Here is a 20,500-nt window from a genome sequence, read left to right on the forward strand (position 1 = left end):
GCGAAGTTATTTGATGGTAGCGGGTTTAGGAAACTCAGTAATGGCGCGCAGTTCATTAAGATCCAAGAGAATGCCGTCCATGGACACAATGTGTCTTACAATTGTAAGCTGGCGTACAGCGAATCGGCATTTCTTGAGATTTAATTTAGCATGTAAGCACGTGCTGAAGTCAGTGCAAGTGTGTTGGAAAGTCAGGGGTGGACACCACGACATCATCGAGGTAACATAGACAGATGTTCCATTCAAGACCATGCAGAACATTGTCCATCAATCTTTCGAACATAGCAGGCGAGTTGCACAGTCCGAAGGTCATGACGGTAAATTCATACAAGCCGTCAGGTCTGACAAAAGCGGTTTTGGGGCGATCGGTCTCGGCCATTGGCACCTGCCAGTAGCCCGACCACAAGTCTAATGAGGAAAAAATTTAAGCACCCTGTAAACAGTCAAAAGCATATTCACTGCGTGGTAGTGGGTAAACATTCTTCAGCGTGACCTTCTTCAATCTCCGAAAATCGACGCAGAACCAGATAGACCCATCTTTCTTTGTGATGAGCACCACTGGCGAGGCCCGAGGGCTCTGCGAGGTTCGGATGACGCCTCGGCGGAGCATATCGTCAACGTGCTCTGCAATAACCCGACATTCTGCAGAGGACACTCGATATTGCCGTCACCGCAGCGGTGAGTGAGAGCCAGTGTCGATGTCGTGTTCAACTGTGCATGCACAATCGATAGATAGATAGATGGATAGATAGATAGATAGATAGATAGATAGATAGATAGATAGATAGATAGATAGATAGATAGATAGATAGATAGATTGATTGATTGGTATATGAGGTATAACGTCCGAAAACCACAATATGATCATGAGAGACGCCGTAGTGGAGGGCTCCGGAAATTTCGACCACCTGGGCTATCTTAACGTGCACCCAAATCTGAGCACACGAACCTACAACATTTCCGCCTCCATCACAATTGCAGCCGCAGCTGGGATTTGATTCCGTGACCTGCGTGTCAGTAGCCGAGTACCTTAGCCACTAGACCACTGCGGCGGGGCAAAAGAAGGTGCCATTAGCACTCGGTGTTCCTAGGTGGTCTCCCTCCAAAGTACTGACTGAGCGCAATGCTGCTTAGCTTCGGTAATTGGATGAGAACCGGCGCATTGAGCATGGTATGGCCGATGGCTGTGCATGCATGGCCTAGTGATGCTTGTGCAATGTCGAATGAAGGGCGGAAGTGCTGAAGCACGGTAAGGAGCTGTGACCGCTGCAAAAGCGTCAAATCTTCGGTGATGAATGGGCTGAATACATTCGTAGACGCTGCATAACACATAGAGACGGCACCCAGTTCACACACGGTTCTTGAAGATACCTCATCGGGGACGGAGACAAATCGTGCCGAATCGATCACCTCGACTTTACCAAGGCACTCGCAATGAAGCAAGGACAGCGGTGTCGAAAGAAGGTTGTGAACGGGCAATGCGCCAAAACCTCCGGCCAAAGCAAAAACAGCAAAAGGCAACGAAAGGGCTATTCGGTAACGAAGTTTTGACGCAGCATGAAGAACACCATTCCGCCAGATATGGCACTGCATGACACCTGTATGAATGCCGAAGAGCATTGTGGGGTAAGGATACCTTCCTACACGATAAGCTTAGCAGCAGATTGGTCGTCGATGGTAGTCAAGTCAGCGAGGGAGGAGAATTCAACCTTCATTCGAGGACAGCCAATTATGGCGTTGTGGCGTGAAAGGAAGTACCACCCTAAGATTATGTCGTGGGAGCATGACGAAAGCACAATAAGTTCGATCATGTACGCAATGTCTTGTATAGTCACACGTGCGGTACACGCTGCGGTCGGTCGAAGGGGCTGAGCACTTGCTTTTAGAAGCGACAATCCAAAAAGAGGTGTCGTGACTTTACGAAGTCAGCGACAAAATTCAGCATCGATCACAGATACAGCGGCACTGGTATCAACAAGAGCAACTGTTGCAACATTTTATACGGGGACGACAATGACACTGCCAGGAAAAGACCGAAGACTTGGGCAAACGAAAAATTGCGCAGTTCTTGCCTCAGGAACTGCGTCGTCTAGTTTCCCTTATCGGTAGGTGGTTGTCAACACATCCGCGACCGCGATCGGTGACGAGGGGATGGCGAGTGAGGATGTTCGATTCAAGGGCGACGATCAACGTGGTAGCGAAGTTCCGGTGCGGCGGAGGGAGCGTAAGGCGTGTTGGATTCATGTGAGAAGTAGTACATTCTTTGGCTGTCATCGAAGGTCTGAACTCGGCGGCGGTAGTGCCTGTTGACGGGTCCGGGATACCTATAGACGAAGCATATGAGGCGATTGTCGAGCGTTCGCCATGGGTTTAAGGCAGCAGTGTTAGACCAGGAAATAGGAAGACGAGGAGGAGTACGGCCTACAGGGCGCTGGATAGGTGACACTGGCCCTCCTCGGGTGGGCATGGAAGCTACCGCCGTATATGTAAGTGGGGCAGCCACGAGATATTGCTCGCGGGCAGCGAGGCAGCACCTCAGCAACCTCTCCTTGAAGGACGTCACGAATAGAGCACGGCAGATTTAATGTCTGCTCTTGACTGAAGGGCACCAGTGAGAGCTCTCTTGCAACTTCTTAGCGGATGAAAGCCTTAATTTTTGTAAAAAGTGGCACACGTTCGGGTTCGTTGGTGAGAGTGGAGAGTGGCGCCGCATTGAGTGGTGGAACTCGCCTTGTCAGAGCTCGCTGCTTGCGCCATTCGTCGAAGCTCTGGAGCAAGATAATAACGTCAGCAATCATGGTCGGGTTATTCGCCAGCAATATTTGAAAGGCATAGTCATCGATTCCTTTCATGAACGTTAAAGAACCCCAGGTGGTCGAAATTCCAGAGTCCGCTACTACGGCGTCTCTCATAATCATATGGTGGTTTTGGGAAGTTAAACTTCACATATTAATCAATAAATCTCTTTCATGACGTGCTTTATTTCGTCGATTTCCGTCATGTAAGCGTTGCCGCGCTTGCAGAGATTGACAACGTCTTCAATATAACTGGTGGACGTCTCACCCTTGCCTGTGCGTGCGAGCGAAAACGCTGTTCGGCGCGGAGTTTTCTGACGGTGGGTTGATCAACTACTGCCCTGACTGCAGTCTTAAAGAATGACCATGTTTTGACGTCACCCTCATGGTTTCTGAACCACAGACTGGCCGCACCCGTGAGGTAGAAGGATACCCTCGTTAAATTCTCTGCGCCGTTCCACTTATTCAGAGCGCTCACCCGTTCGTAAGTTGACAGCCAGGCAAGATCGTTTTCATCGTTTCCGCTGAAGATTAAAGGCTGTCGCAGGAGAACACTTCCAGCGCAGCGACGGGTGGCGAAGGAAGCGTCTGTTGGTCCGCGTCCGGCAATGCAGATGTTAGTTTCCGAGAACGGAGTTCCTGGATGGCTATGGGAAAAAGTACCCCGCACGGCTCCACCAAATATAAAGGTGATTTATCGTACTGGAGCTGTTGGCTGATCACACACAGTTCCGAGCCCAGTCCGCTAGCTCATGCCTTTGCTGTTCACACGATGCTGCTGTGTTTACGCCGATCTACTTTTTCCTTATTACAGTATCAACGCATGCACTGTGCTTCCTAACTTTGCAACGTTGCAAAACTTCAATTCTTAACACTTAGATCTAAGTATGACCATTTAAAATTCTTATTCCTCATGAGCGTAAGCAGGTTGAAATAAATAATTAGATTACTTTGCAATTTCTCCAGATCTGCACTCTAGAAACAACACACTGCATATATACAGTCACCAGACACCCGAAACACCGCATTGAAATACAGCTTTTCTCTGAGGGCAATTAAAGAATGGAATGAATTACCGGACTTGGTCGCGGTGTCTTCCTCTATCACAGCGCTTTTTTCAGCTTTAGAATCACTTATTTCCTCAGAAACAGATGCGCCACCGTCTTTATTTTATTACTGTTTCATTCCCGTCTTCCCTATGTCAACGTATACTGCCTCTCCCTTTGTTGACTTTTGTTTTCAATGCGCAGAATGTAAGGGTACATGCCCGTGTTTAATTTGTCTTGAGTGTTAATGCCTCCTGTGTTCGCTGTATGTCTATATTTTGTAACGTGTATTATGCTCATTCCTTTTAGACATTTTTTTTCGCTCGAATTTCATCATCTGAGTGCATGCTATTCATTGAATGTGTTTACCACTGCTGTAAAAAGCCCAGCTTAAGTTGATAGTTATAATAAACAAACAAACAAACAAACAAATTATAAAGAGTTCAGGTGTATCTTGCCCTTTTATGAAAGCGGGTGCAAGTAAAGACGGGAGTGGGCGTGCCTGACGCATCCTTTTTTCTGTCTGTTTTTTTATTTACCTTTTTATTTAAACATTTACTCATTAATTCGGTTATTTACTTACTGTTACCCTTCTTTTTTTACTCTTTCTTTTTTCCCGACATTACAGCACTGCAGGTTTTTTTCCCTTTCCTATAATAATCACGCACCTCATTTGTTTCTTTTTCCTACACAGAGATTTCAAAACTCAATTGGGTAATTTGCCACGGCTAAAATCGCGAAGAGCATCCAGAGAACTACCTTCCACGCGCGAAATGCAAAACACTTGCGAGTACAAGTGACCGAAGGACTTCCAGTTCGACATCCTTTGGCTGAAATAGAGAACAGCCTTGCGCGACGTTCAAGTTGATGTTAGCTACTCAGCACGTAGGCCGGCGTAGCACGGAACGCAGCCTACGAGATATTTTCTGTCAAGGCACCAATGCTGAAAGGTGCCTTGCTGAAGCTAATCATGGAGGCAGCGGACAGGCTAAACAAAGTTGCAACGCAGAGCAACAGGTGGAGGCATTGAAGTCCATAACAGCAAAAACACAGAAAACGGACTGCATTTGAGCATGTTTCGCGGGAATACTGCACTTTCTCACATTCTGATATATGGTGGGCTCTGCATTTCCTGAATATGACAACAGAAAATAATCGGCAAAGCTACCTGTAAATAAGCTACTTCAAAAATTTTTTGAAGATACGCCTTGCAGATTTGCAGTTTTTGATCAGCGTGAGGGTGTAATTAAAGCACAATATTATAAACGCTGAGATACTTCAAACTATGGCAGTTCGCAGAGCTCATGTTCTGTCCAACGACGCATTCGCTAAGCCTACAGATCTCAGAAAACGAGTGCGGTGCTCAGTAACTGTAGCAAATTGTCATGAATACGTTACCGGCAAAGCTTGTGAACAAAAAAAAAACTAAAGCCAACACAATACTAAGTTTGGGACTAACAGCTCACACAATGCGTGACGAAGAGCTGAAACATTCGAAGCCAGCGGCTGCCGCTTAGACAGGGACGCTATGTTTTTTTTTTGTTGTTCTCTGGCGCGTTTCGTCCGCCATCTGAATGCGCTTCGCAGCTGGATTGGCAGTGGAACGGTCGTCCGCAGAAAGGCTTTCCGCGGAGAAGTCTGTAGGTACATCCACGGTTATAGGAGTGCTAGGCTTTCTCTCTTCCTCAAAGCCGGCATATTCTCTTGAGAAGGTTCTGAAAGTCCGACTGAACGAGTGTGAACCAGATCCATCGCCAGAATAAAGTCACGTTTCTGAAATGCATTACATACACCGAGTGCGGTAGGTAGGCTACTTCTTCGAAGAGTTTTACAGTTCTGATTGAATGGACCGCGTCAACTTCGTGAACCACTTTTACGGCTTGGAAAAATGGCAGATCCCACGTACAGTGGGAATCGATGATATGCAAAGCATGAATGAGAAACGTTTACTTGTCACTTTAAAATCAGCACAACGTTACGAAGCGGAGGTTAATGATGCCGTACATGACTTCCGTGTCATGATTATCATGCTTGGATGTGTCGTTTACTTTCGTCATCTATTCACATCACGTGACACCAAATTTATTATATGTGCAGCTAGCGAAACAGCCGCACGCACACTATGAGCATCGTATGTTGTCACGTTCTTGCATGACACGCGTGCCAGGATTCTCATGTTTGCACCAGTTAAATATTTCATCATCAATTGACATCAAGTAACACCAAATTCGGTATATATGAAGCCAGCAAAACAGCCGCGAGCGCATCATGAACGGCCCAATATACTCCATCGTAGAATTGACGCGCGCACACGCTGGGCACAGTGACGCTACGTTAGCGAAACGCGAGCACTTTATGCACCTTTTCACAGGAAGGAAAAAAAAACACTGCCATGATGGGCTGTGCACGGGAGTACAAAGGCTAAGTGCGCAGTGTTGTCAGTGCATTTTCGAGGGGACGCATCAATTTGCACAGCCCAAGGAGGGCTATGGCGGCGCCCTGGGAGAAAAGGCGTTTATGAAAAGGTGAATAGTCTGACGCCAGGTGCGACCAGCGTCCGTCAGAGCAACCTGATGGCAACCGGCTCGAATCGCGACATGCTACATTTTGCGCCGATGCCATAAAGTAACATTACTCTATGTCGATGCGTTACCCAGACTACACTGCGTCTCCCTCTTTTCGTGAAGTAGGGACGCCGGACGCACTGAAACGCGCATGCGTCCTAGCAAAGCGGCGCGGTGCGCGCCTGTGAGTATATGGCAAGACTGGCACCTAGTGGGGCAACGCCGGCGTGACACGACGAAATGAACGCCGGCGAGCAGCTGCACCACGTCATGTCGAAAGTATTCACGCCTTGACAGTGACATGTAGTCATGTTCTCACATGACACGCATCTGATGATTATTCTGTTAGCGCCAGTCACATACCTTCGTCATCCATCGGCGTCACGTAATACCGAATTTGGCATATGTGAAGCTAGTGAAACGGTCGCGAGCGCATCATTAGTGTGGCACGTAGTCATGTTGTTACAAGAAAAGCATGCTGTGATTAACATGTTTGCACCAGTATCATACCTTCGTCGTCCATTCACGTCTGTTAATATCGAATTTGGTAGAAGTGAGGATAGAGAAACGGCCGTCAGTACATCAGGAGCGTGGCATATAGTCATGTTGTTACATGATATGCATCTCATGATTATCATGTTTGCACTTTTCACAAAGCTTCGTCATCCATTCACGTAAAATAATACCGAATTTGGTATATGTGAAGCAAGCGAAACAGCCGCAAGCACATCATCAGCGTGGCTTGCAGTCGTGTTGTTACGTGACTCGCATGTCGTGATTTTCATGTTAGGGTTTGTCGCTTTTTTGTGCCATGCAATCGTGTCATACCATGCCAGTTTTGCAACATGCCATGTGAACGAAACACCGCAAGATCTGCAGGGCTATGAAATTTAAATCATGACATTCATGAAATACATTTCATGATTTTCATGTTATGACTAGTCGAATATGCTCTTCATACTGTCATGTTATGCCATACCAAGTTTGGTATCGATACCATTATCGAAAGAGCCAGGAGAGCTAAATGTCATAGGCTGCTAGATAGATAGATAGATAGAAAGATAGATAGATAGATAGATAGATAGATAGATAGATAGATAGATAGATAGATAGATAGATAGATAGATAGATAGATAGATAGATAGATAGATAGATAGATAGATAGATAGATAGATACGCTCAAAGTCGCCGAAGTTTGCCAAGAAATGCTTTGCATTTAAGAACATTGATTAACAAATAACATGTTCTCAAAGGCAAACTTGAGTGGATGCGAAGCAGCAGCGTTGCACACGGCGTCATGGGTGGCGTCACAGGTTGAGCGGCGCTAATTAAGGTGCTTTAATGAGTGCTGGAAGAATTGTTTGAAGAGCTGGCTGACGTAGTATAGGGCTTTTCGTTTCTTGAAAGCGCACATAGGTGCTGGAGCGGAGCTGGCACGCGTTTCGCCTTGTTTGTCACGGCATTGTGATCCATGAATTGCACTGCGAGAAGTTCCTACAGACATTTGACGTTCAAGTTGGCAAACGCCAGATCGATGCACGTTCCCCTTATCGTAATGAGTAGTTTCCGTTTCACCGACACGAACTTCAGCGAGTGCACATCGTGCATGTAATTGACGAGCCATTCTGCTCCTCCTCCGCTGACGTCAACGTTGAATCCTCCCGCTACAATTATAGGCGTCCGTAGACACGCATTGCCGCATCAGTCAGCGCCTCTTCCAGAAGCCGCTGAACCTGTTTCTTCGGCAAGCAGAGAGCGACATATAGCGTGAGAATCACGACATCGCAGATGCGCACGGCAACGTACTCAGAGCAGGCCAGTCTTCGAGGGGTTCCGGATCGTTCTTCCAGGTCGCCTCCAGATTGGCTGGAGGAGCCTTTCGCTTGCGGGCAGCCTCTTCGGAGGAGCGCGCGTGGCAAATTTTAGACTTTGCCGATGACGGCCACGTCGAGAATTCGCCGGCGTTGGCCTTCCGCTATCAGCACTTCCACTATGCTTCATTGGCTCCCGAGTCATCCGTGTTTCAGATGCATTGAAACACTTGCGCTTGGCTTCCTCGGCATGAGTCTCGTCGGTGATATCAGCGCGCCACCTCCATCCTCGAGCGCGATTGGCATGCTTCAGTAAAAAAGGGATGATCTTAATTTTAGATCTTATGACCCATGTCACTATTTGCCCACAGATTGGGTGCCCTCCAGAGCGACTATGACTTCGTTCCGTGAAGCACCAGGCCGGCAGTACGGTTGTGTCTATTTACGCAGTAGGTACCTTGCGGCAGCAATCGTCTGCTTCCCACAGCAGCAGTGGATGCTCAACTATTTCACCAAGGCTGTAGTGGGTACGCTTAGTGGCCTTTGCAGAACTATATAAGGCTACCTTTCGAGATGAGTGGCCAGCAACAACTGAGCGCCAGCTCAGTGTACTCATCCACACACTCGCAAAAACCGGCGGGTTCCCTTCGGCACTGGGAATCGAACCTGGCACCTCCAGCATTGGAGGCATACGCTCTAACCATATAGCCACCGCAGTGGTAAAAGTTTGTTTTCCACTGCTGACGCTTACATTGGGCTTCCCTTGCTCGCACCCTATCGGTGTTGCAGGCGCAACGTCTCCATTCGCGAACGCAATCAGCTCGGCTAACCCTCGCAAGGCCGGTGACGACAGGCGTGCCAAATCACTTCGGCGCAAGATTTTACGGGCGAAAAAAGCTTCGCTTTCGGCGTCCTCTATATCGCGTAGAACAAGCCGAAAGTGCATTCAGTCTAAGTGCGCTCTAACGTTGCAAGTGCAGGAGAGGGTGAAGCGGCAAAGGCGACACGCGTCGTGCCGATGCCAGCCTAAAAAAAAATTCCTGCATATCCACGAAGTGAATGATGCTAAAGGGGCTTGCTCCAGAGAATAAATTAGGTGAGCCGTGAATCTCCTGTAGATATGTTCAATCATTATCATATAAAGACGTTAAACGAGAGTTGTGTGTGATTGTATATAGAAGTTATATACACAGTTTTTTTTGAAGGGCCAAGCCACACGCTCTGGTGCCAGCCCACAACATGATACTATATCCGCTGTCTTTGACAGCCACTACCCTACCCATCCATTGTCGTGTGGTTTGTGGTGTCGTGTCGTGTGATGGTGGGCTGCGTCAGTTATATGCACAGCGCGTGACTCGTTTGTGTAAAACCCACATTGGGCCATCAGCAGACGTGCCATTGTCGGCACTCAAGAAGCTGCAACGCGCACGCGCGACGACTTTAGCGGCATCGACCACGGCGTTCACACCACTTACATTACCGAGTATTTCGAACGCACGTCTCTCCCTTGCTCGCTGCTCAAAGCGACGCACAGTCATCGTGGTGTTTGCCCGCTACGTGGAGCTAGTATGAAGGCTCGCTGCGCTCAGGCAAGCGAGCATCGCCTTAGCAACGGTGACTCTACATCGCCTACATGGCGGCGTGTCATCTAGTGACCTCTGTTTAAATGAAGAACACACCTAGCCTCTAGATGAATCATTGAGAACTAGTGTACACACTGGCGCAACGACGATACGCTACTCCCCAGCAAAAGGAGCAAGCTCCTAAAATATTTTCAGGCCTACTAGCAGCTTCCTAACGAATAGACAAGCCAAAATCGTTGTAGGAGGCCGCACATTCGAGGAAATATCTTTGGGTAGGGCAGGTACACCTCAAGAATCAGTGATATCACCTATGTTATTTAACTTAGTCCTAACTGGCCTCCCAAGTAGATTAGAAAAGATAGAAGGTTTGCAATATACAATATATGCAGATGATATTGCTCTGCGGGTAAGCAACGGCAGCAATGGGTCAATTGAACAACGTTTACAAGAAGCGATCGATACCGTAGAGCAATACCTAGAAGGAACTGGTCTCACGGGCTCAGCCGAAAAATTTGAGCTGCTACTACATAGACCAACATTAAAAGGCTGACCTCCCAAGCACCACAACACCCTACCTACACAGACATACAACTTAAAACACGAGATGGACACACCATACCCATTGTCGACAAGATAAGGGTACTGGGGTTAATAATAGAAGCCAAAGGCACGAACGGGGAAACGCTACGCAATGTCGAAGCGAAGGTTTCTCAAACGATGCGCCTAATCAAAAGAATTACGAATAAGCATAGTGGCATGAAAGAGGCAAATGTCATGAGGCTCATCCACGCGTTTGTCATCAGCCTCATTACGTATGTTTCCACATACAATAGAGAGTTCGCAGCAGAAAAAATGAAATTAATCAGCCTCATTACAAAATTCTACAAAAAAGCGCTGGGGTTCATGCAAAGCACGAGTACAGAGAGGCTGTTAGAGCTAGGTTTACATAATACACCTGAGGAACTGATAGAGGCGAAACGTATTGCACAGTACGAGCGCCTCTCTAAAACCATGACTGGTAGATGCATCCTGGAAAAAATAGGCATCATTTACCACACACAATTTGGCACCAAATGCGACATTCCTCGTGACGTACGGGCTAAGCTCACGGTGCCTCCGTTACTTGAAAACATAAATCCTGTGCACAATGCAGGTAGAAGGCTGAGCAGAGCTAAGACGATGACAAAAAGCTACGGAAACAACAAAGAAGCGGTTTTCGTAGATGCTGCTCGTTACAAGCGCAAAAGCTTTTTTTCGTGATTGTAGTGAACCACAAGAAACAATGCAGCACCAGTCTGACAATACACACGAGACGCGTTGAAACGGCGGAACTATAGCTATAGCTTTGGCCATATCACAAACTGACGCGTGTTATATAATCAGCGATTCGCAAGCAGCTGTATGCAACTTTGCAAATGGCAGAATCTCGCCTGAAGCACTGCGTATTCTTAGAACAGGCAAAACCAACCAAGACGACAGATGCGTTTGCATTCTCTAATTCCCAGCTCACATACCCGAAACAACGGGAGATATCAACCCTAATTAGGTGGCACGCACCGTAGCTAGAGGACTCACTTTCCGGGCTACGACTAATGTTGATCCCTCGTCAGAATTTCCAAATGGGTGGGAGGTGGAGGACCGAATGACAACTTTCAATGAAGTTACGAAACAGTATAAATTACAGAGGCGTGTTTACCCCCCTCCTCATCATAAATTTAACAGGGCATAGTCTGTCTAATGGCGACAATTACAAACCAGGTCCTATAGGAATTCAATGCTACTACATGCTATATATCCAGAGATCTACGCGACCGCTCAATGCAAAGATATTCAGGCACGAGCTTTCTTAGAACATATACTATGGGAATGCCAGGGATTAAAACACAGTAACGAGAACGTGGCCTCCACCGACAGCATCCACGCGCGTTGGCTGGCTGTGCTCCTCAGTTCAGCCCTGGACGGTCAGCTATGGGCAATACTGCGGGCCGAGGAAGCCGCTGGGAGGTAAGACCTTCTAGCCGACACCTAGGCGGGAGCCCAGCCCAATAACACGCCAGATACAAAATAAAGTTTATTCCTTCTCCTACTCGCAGCGCCATGACGTCACTCGTTATGCCCGAGTAAACACGTGTACGGTACGCTGTGAATTCATTGCCACCATCGTCTCCCGTTAAAAGATAAAGCGTTCGCAGCCAGTTTTACATGATTAACAGCTGTATTCAGCATTTTTCGTCAAAAAAGACGCTGATTTAGGTATTGTAATATGCTTGAAAGCATTTTCAGATTTATCTATGAGCCATTTGTTCCGCGAACAAGTAAAAAAGATTGTGCGCTATAAGTGCAAAATTTGATGGCCCAACAAAGTGACCAAATAAATAAGGTAAATTTTATTCAAGCTTTTTTATTGACGCACACGCAAACGCACACACACACGCGCGCGCACACACACACGCACGCACACGTGAGCGCTATCTGGAACATGCAGAAAAACTCTTCCTATTCATTTGCAGAGGTTCTGCAGTTTTTGTGTACTCTTTCGAACATCTGTCTTCATAGACACGTCGTTATTGAGGAGAGCTTGTGCTTCTGCCACGACTATGTTATTCAGCACAATATCAAGGTGATTACCATGACATCAGAAAACAAAATCTTTCGTTTCTCAATATTTCTTGCGCCCGACACAAGGAGCGACTTTTGCTATTTTGCTCTGGTCCCTCTCGCACTGGTGCGTAGTCACTCATATAACGTAGGCCTTGGGAAAATTGTCAGTGCTGGGTCTCTATTAAACCATGTAGCCCCTGTGGGCCCTTCTACTGATGTGCCGGTGCTTGGATCGGCGTATCTGGTAGTGGCTCTTAAATATTCTATTTTGCGTACAGCTCACACACCTGAAAACTATTTACGAAGGCGCTTTACTCTAAGTGTCTACCGGCATTTCAATTTCAAGCTAAGGTAGTGGTGAGAGTGGCACAAAATTATATTACCACAAAAAAGTTGTTAGAACACCGCCAATACAACGATGCCCCAAGCAATGACACAGCATTTCTTTCTTTCTTCTCCAACAAGAAAACGTATGCAAGATGTACGCGGTGCTAATTGCCAATAGCAAAATGATTACCAATGCTTAAGGAAAAACGCCTGTTCTGAAAATGTACTACCACGCGCCCAATTATTATTTAGTGCCAGGGCATGACTCCTTCATTTTGAGAGCAATAACGGAACATCTTGGATATGGTCCCATTGGGAAGACTTCAAATTAAGTAGTATGGACACACGTACCTTCGGGTCACGAAGAAAAGGAATGGCGATGTCAGCTCGACGAACGACACGCTGCCGTTTCTTTCCTCGGTTGTTTTAGGAAACAAGAACACTCGCAACTTCGGTCCAATTGCGGCAACAATTCGCCCCGGAGCTTTTCCCAACCATTCGAATTTAGGGCTTTAAAGCAGTACACATTGCGAATATACAATGCACAAAGCGTATCACATATCTACGCGGCAGTTCACTGGCACAGAAAAACATGGTCTTCTAGAGTCGCAACAAGTATACCTGCACGCCACGAAAACCTTCAGCAGGCTCCACAATCCTCGTCTGTCGAACGACGAGAGCAAGCATAGGCACATCTGTGCAGCGAAACACGACAGTCTAAACAAAGTGACGTCAGGGACCGCGGCAGAAATATTGAGCATGCCTGAAATTATCTAGGTAGAACTGGGCGAGGTAGAAAGGGGCGTCAATGCGCACTGCAAAGTGACGTCAACTCGTTACACGTATGGATAGCGTTGCACAAGCTAGTCAGAGAGCTGGTTCACATCTTGAAGAGAATGCAAAAGTCGTGCATTTTTTTTACAGTCTAGCAGTAAACACAGTTACAATGTCGAAAGTTGGCGCCACGCATAAAGGGCAGAAAACTATGTGAACGTATCAATCGTACACAACACAGCCTAATTGAACATATATGGCTTGCACAACGGACAACTAGGAACAATAACTGGTGGATATGTCCAAATGGGACAACACATTTGCTGCGTGCTAACACCTAATACAGACTGAACACTTGAGGTATACGAGTATCGTTAGCAAAATTGTAGGCGCATCGATCTTTTACTTTAAAACTGCGTAATATTTCATGCCTTTGCCCTCGGTAAGTTTCAATGATCAGCCGGAACTCTGTGATATCGGATCAGAGCAACACAGCCCATCGTGCCTGAGCCCGAAAGTTGTAGCTACTTGCTGAAAAATAAATTTGTTTTAGCAGGCGTTGAGAATCGATAATCAACGACGTTACGATCCGACATTCGAGCATACATGCGGTGCCATGAATGTACGCTACAAAAACAACGCTGCTCCACGAGAGGCACCCAAACCAATTCCATGGTATTCTTGTGCAATGATATCCTTGGTGATGCTTACATCAGATAAAGTTTATTGTTACAGCGAGAAAATTTCAACACGGAAAATGTGCAAACTTCAGCCTTTACGAGCTACCTGCGCCGAGATCAGCTGAATAAATATGAGGCCATTTGACTCCCATTGATGGTAGGCCCAGCGTATACTGGCACAGTCCATCGGCACACAATGGTCCTTTCCGGTTTAAATGTATACCTGAATTTTTCGTAGAGTAAGATTGATTCACCGCAAAGCTTTAGAATTGTTCCATCATTGGTTTTTTTCGTGAGGTGTCCGCACAGGGAGTGATCAGTAGTAATGGGACGCTATTTCAGGCACTGCGTCAAGCCGCCAGAGAAAGCTATCCGGCGTATACTCGCCGCACTTCGCCGACTCATGTGAAAACAGAGGCTTGTTGTTTAATTCGCGTTATCAAAGCAACAATATGGCACACTTTTAATGCAATATTATTTATACCAATGGGATATAAAGCTTCAGCCGTTGATAGAGATGCAGATCTCGATCGACAGTGTCGCTGTACTGACATATCGTCGCTTGTGCAAGAAAATAAACCGATTACACGAGTGCCCACCTACTAACTGAATGGGATTGCTATCAACATAAAACTGATCTCGCCAATTTGCGGAAACAGCGAGAAACTGTTTTTAGACTCGTCAGTAACAGCCAATAAGTTGGCCCAACTCCTGGGTACTTTTGTATTTTTTTCATACAGCAGATTCTGAAGAAGAGTTGGCTGGCTTCTAGGGCGCCGCCTGCGTGCTTGGGCAGCTGTTAGTATCTGATAAAGACACTAACTTTAGTTTGTAAATGAGATTTTTTCAACCTTCAGTGTGCCACACGTTCGGTCTAGCGGTGTATATTGTTTCTACTAGCGTTTGTACGACAGATGTGGCGTGTGGTGAGATGCACAGTCAGTCAAGAATCCAAATAATGCAGTTGTAGAGAACTCAACTGGTGATAAAGAGGTGCTGATTATAAATCTTAATGACGGATGCTTTCCTTTTTCTTTTGCAGGCGGTTTTAATTTTCTTTATTTTACTTACGTGTTTTGTGCCTGCCTTATCCTAGCGGCAATTAGTTTGCGTCGTATAATACTTTTATCGGAGCATTAGAATCGCTTTAGTTCCATGCTTCCGAATCGCTGCTGTCGTCGTTTCAGACAAGAAGCCTTCAAGATCAGAAAGCGTTGATTTTTATCACTGACACTTATATTAACTAGACGCAAAAAATAAATTGGAGCCGTGTCAGTTACGCTCGAAAAAATATTATTACAAGAGTGTTATTTTGCTTTGCGGCGTCGGTGAGACGCTGGCTCTAGATTGTGCTCTATTCAATGATGCAGGATTCCAAGACCCTGTTCATCTCAAGGCGGTGTGAGAAGAGCATGGAGTGGATACTCCACCTGAGTAGCAGAGAGTTCATCGCTTATACGCCATTCAAGGGAAGAGTATGTTCCGCGGCGGCCTCTCCTGTGCGTCCCCGCATAGGTAAAGGGACACTCAAGTCAAATAACAATTTACGTGAGAGTGAAAGCTCAATGTAAGACCACATCTAAAACGACAATTTTATAAACAGCAGTACCCTTCTTACCCAGAAATAGAGCAGATGCACAATAGCATAAGCGCCGCAGTAGGGCATTTTTAATAATAATGGCGATGACATCACAAGGACCACCTACAATTAATCGCTAGTAATCGATCTAACTGCACTAAATAAAGAACATTCCGTACATAAAGAGACGCAATAAAATGTTGCCGGTTCGTTTCTGCTTGGTTCAAGGAAAAAAAAACCGCCGAACGTTACTATGGGGAATGGCGCGAGTAGTTCAAAAATTCCATTTTCGCGTGTGTATCGTATCGCGCCTCACTCGTGCGCTGCGCACGAGTGAGGCACGAGTGAGGCGCGAGTAGTTCAAAAATTCCATTTTCGCGTGTATATCGTACCGCGCCTTACTCGTGCGCTGCGCACGATAAGCTCAAGGGGCTTCGCCCGACCTTGATGCTATCGCGGGTTGATCAAAGGGGCGTTGCCCAGAGTGTATTTCAAATGTGACGGACTGAATAAACGGAGCAGCACTAGCTGCCTGACGCACGCACCTGCTGTCACGCTGATCCCTGGCCCCATACATGGTGTCAGAAGTGGGGTTATACAGCGTGGTTACACGGGATAGGTTGTGCCTTCTAGGGGGGCGCAGTTGAAACAAAACACATCTGAAATCTCGAAGCCAATGGCGAGAAATTGATCAACGGCCGGTGTTGCTGCTGTGGCTCCCGGCACTGCTTTTGCCGGGCAACGTTGTGCACGGCAACAGTGACGTGAATTGGACCGTACGGTTCACTTCTTGAAGCGGGTAATTTGAAATGCGATAACCCGATGCGGACCACTGAAACGTGATTTCATATCAAAATAGGCCCTTTCTTGGCACACAAGTAACACTACTAAGTTCCTTGGGCACTATTTCAACAACGAACGTCGACTTAATAGCTGCCTTTAGTGTCGCTTTCTTGAAATCTGCCGATACTAATACAGTTGCTCTGCTCTTGCAGTGTACTCCTTAACGATCCGTATAAATCTGAGTGTATGACAATAGCGTTAAGCGTTACAGTCACGTCACAAGCGTTTCAGCAGCACACATGGTTGAATGTAATCTGCGAAATGACGCAAAGGGCCAACGCACTCGCATTAAACGGCATCAAGCATCTGTCTTTTCTCGGACGAGTGCATGGCGACGCGTAGTGTCCGCGTTTAGGTTTTTCTTGTGGCATGGTTTAGGTCTTGGTTATAGTGAACTAGAATCATATACTAGTTCACTATAGTCTCGACAGAGATGCCAAGTTAGGCGATCGATTAGAAAGAAGACAGGAACACAGTCTATAACAACATCACGTTCTGCTTTTTAAAGTGAAGCTCAAGCATCCTCACAATTTTATTTTTTGCTCGTGAGGGTAAAATCTGTGATGAATAGATGATTCACCTAATTGCTTCATCAGCGTTCAGAGTGCACATATCTGGTTTTTTTACAATAAAACGCAGACAACTTGTGCAATTTTTGAACATGTATATTGATTATTGGGTGGGATTTAACGTCCTAAAACCACCATATGAATATGAGAGGCGCAGTAGTGAAGGGCTTCAAAAATGTTGTAGGCCCGTGTGCTCCTGATTAGCACCACACAGGCCTACGACATTTCCGCCTCCATAGAAAATGCAGTCGCCGCAGCCGGGACTTGATCCCGCGACCTGTGGGTCAGCAGCCGAGTACCTTAGCCACTAGACCACCATGGCGGTGCAGCTTGTAGAGAGTGTGTGCTGCCATGATGGAAGTCGACAAAAAGGCTCGGGGAACACGAGATCAATATGAAGAGTGCTCTATTTTTCCGGTTCACTTTCATGTTTTTTCAGGTGCCTTAAAGAAAACAGTCGTATAATCAAACCACTCAGCCGCTTGGCAAATTTAGAGGCTTTCAAATATACTCTGGTCATGTTCAAGTAATATATTGTTTGACGCAGAAAATGCAGCTGAAAGAGTGAAGCAGCTCCGAAACTCGCAAAGGAAAATGCTTGACGCCGTATTCCCTCTGTGAGTTTGTCGCTGCTGTTCTGGTAACATGTTGAGGTGTCTTTCATCCCTGTACAAAAATATTACGCCTTGGTGAAAACGACTCCTACGAACAGGCGCTATGGGAGTGAGGACAAGGTTCTATGCATTGATTCTTCATAAATTATACCGCAGGCTGTTTTGAGTAGAGAATATCTTATGACCGTGGTCCTAAGTGTCGCAGGCTAGCAAAGTGACTGGATACTTGATACTGTTTTTTCAAGTGGATCGGGTTGCGCTATCGTGTGTAGATGTGCGCGCAGGTGCCTTGACCCTGCTTTTTTCCTAATTCTTTTTTTCTTTCTTTTGTTTCATTCATCACGCCCCCAGATGTAGGGTATTGAAACGGGCACCAATCTCAAGGACCTCCCTGTTTGGCTCCTCGTTCTTTAATTCCACCTCATCCTTCGCCATGACTTTCTTGCTGTCCGTGAAAGTTTTTCTTTATGCTTTATTGTTCTCTGACATTTTACATCAGCTACGCAGGTTGTTCAATTATCCCTATTATAAACCTAATACAAAAACGAAATCTTATCTTTTTCACATATTTGTTTGCACTCTTCCAGGACTTTTATATGCCTTCTCTCATCTCGGCGCCGAACAAGTAGTGTAATATACGCGGTCAGATCATACTACTTTCATTAAAACCTTACCTTTAAAGACGATAGCCTTTCTTGCCGTATTTTGACGCAAAAATTTTAGTCTGCCTCTTTGTCTGTCTGTCTCTTTGTCTTTCGGTACATTTGTCTGTCCGCCGTAACGATGGCCCAAATGGTCAAACCAATCCGCAGCACCCAACAATATTGCTCAAGTTTCAGCGTTCATACTTGTGCCATTGCCAATACGAAAAAAATTATTCTGCACATCTTAGGCACCACTACAATATGTCAATAATTTGTATGTGTGTATTTATACTAAAGAAGGCATATATAAGTAATTTTAAAGACCACAGCGTTTATCATGCTGCACTGACAATACAACGCGATGCTAAAAAAAACAAACAAGTGTTTCCAACGCTTTGCTAAGACGACACGGTGGTGGCACCTACCCGTCGCTTTGCGTTCTACACCATACCGTTTCCGAAGCAGGCGCGCCCCGCCGCGGTGGTCTAGTGGCTAAGGTACTCGGCTGCTGACCCGCAGGTCGCGGGTTCAAATCCCGGCTGCGGCGGCTGCATTTCCGATGGAGGCGGAAATGTCGAGGCCCGTGTGCTCAGATTTGGGTGCACGTTAAAAAACCCCAGGTGGTCAAAATTTCCGGAGCCCTCCACTACGGCGTCTCTCATAATCATATGGTGGTTTTGGGACGTTAAACACCACAAATCAATCGAAGCAGGCGCGCACGCCTTCCTTAGTTTTTGAAGATAACTGCCAGATAGCGCTCGTGTATAACACGCCTGGTAGCGCTCGTTCACCTTCGCTGCACGGATTGACACACTCTAACGCAGTGCCTCCACAATACAATTCACATGTGGACTCAAACTGAACTTGTGGCATCTTCTTTACAGTTTTTCATGAGAACGATTGATGATGATGATGATGTGTTGTGCTTTATGGCGAAAGGGCCAATTGATGGCCAAAGAGCGCCATTTCAGTGACTAGAGATGTGAACAATGATATGGTGCGTGGCTGTATAGGGGCCTTAAAATTCTTCGCGCTACCACGGGTGAAAACATAAGTATTAAAATGATGACAGTGCCGTGAAATATGTCCATTGAAAGTGGATGTCGAAAGATCACAATAAAATCATGGCGGAGATGTACTTACCGCAGCGGCGGCCTCAGTGCAGAGGAACTGCTACGAATCATCTTGTATTATGCAGTGAAAATTACACGTATCTTTGAAGAATGTAAATAATGAGTGAAGTTTAAAAGTCGGATCCCTACCGATAAGCCTCCCAGGGTGCAGTGGGAGCTGCTATCGGTAGGGCAGCAAAAAGTGCCTATTTTATGGAGCATCTAACTCATTGCACTGGACGAGAGTGTGGAGAATCGTAAATGGCTCTCCCCATCTCTCGCACAATGGTGGATCACCGGCAGCAAAAGATATGAATGTGTACAGCATTTATGTCCTGTCCTTAGCCTTGTGAGTGTTACTTCTGTGTGTCGTGATTTTGATAGTGCAAGCCAATGACCAAGTTGTGGCATAATAACATATAGATTAATACTTTTTGTCTATGCCATGTTTTTTGCCAATAACATCTGAGCTTTTGTTCTAGAAAAGGTTTCGTGTCAAGTGCAGGGATTGGTATTGAGGCATTAGTGGCATCATTGCTGGTGGATGCTGCCGGCTGGTCTGCCAAAATATTTCCCTGTATCTCACGGTGCCCCGGCACCCAGCAGACTACAACATGCTGTTTGGATGAGTAGACTGTGCATAGCAACGAATAAAGGGACGCATAAACAAGGTTTTTGTGTTTTTATGTGTTTTTAAGGCTTTCACCACATTCAGAGAGTCCATGTAAATTACCGCTTTTTGTAGTTTTATATGTGCAGTATGTTTACCAGCCGCAGGAAACGCATAAGCTTCGCCTGTGAAAAATGCTTTCATCAGGGTGCAGAACACCGGCTTCCGAAAAGGATGGGCCAACGGCTGCGTACGAAGAGAAGTATTGGACTTTGAGGCATCTGTAAAGAACTCAGAACCTGTGTATTTTTGTTGTAGTTCTAAGAAGTATGTGCGGATATGTGCAAT

General features: G+C 46.2%; 1 pseudogene; it reads right to left on the reverse strand.

Moving 5' to 3' along the window:
* Positions 1–1,066: 1,066 nt before the first annotated feature.
* LOC142787051 (5S ribosomal RNA) lies at positions 1,067–1,185 on the reverse strand (annotated as a pseudogene).
* Positions 1,186–20,500: the final 19,315 nt, after the last annotated feature.

This window comes from Rhipicephalus microplus, unplaced genomic scaffold (genome assembly GCF_043290135.1).
Source record: "Rhipicephalus microplus isolate Deutch F79 unplaced genomic scaffold, USDA_Rmic scaffold_42, whole genome shotgun sequence".
Lineage (NCBI taxonomy): Eukaryota > Metazoa > Arthropoda > Arachnida > Ixodida > Ixodidae > Rhipicephalus > Rhipicephalus microplus.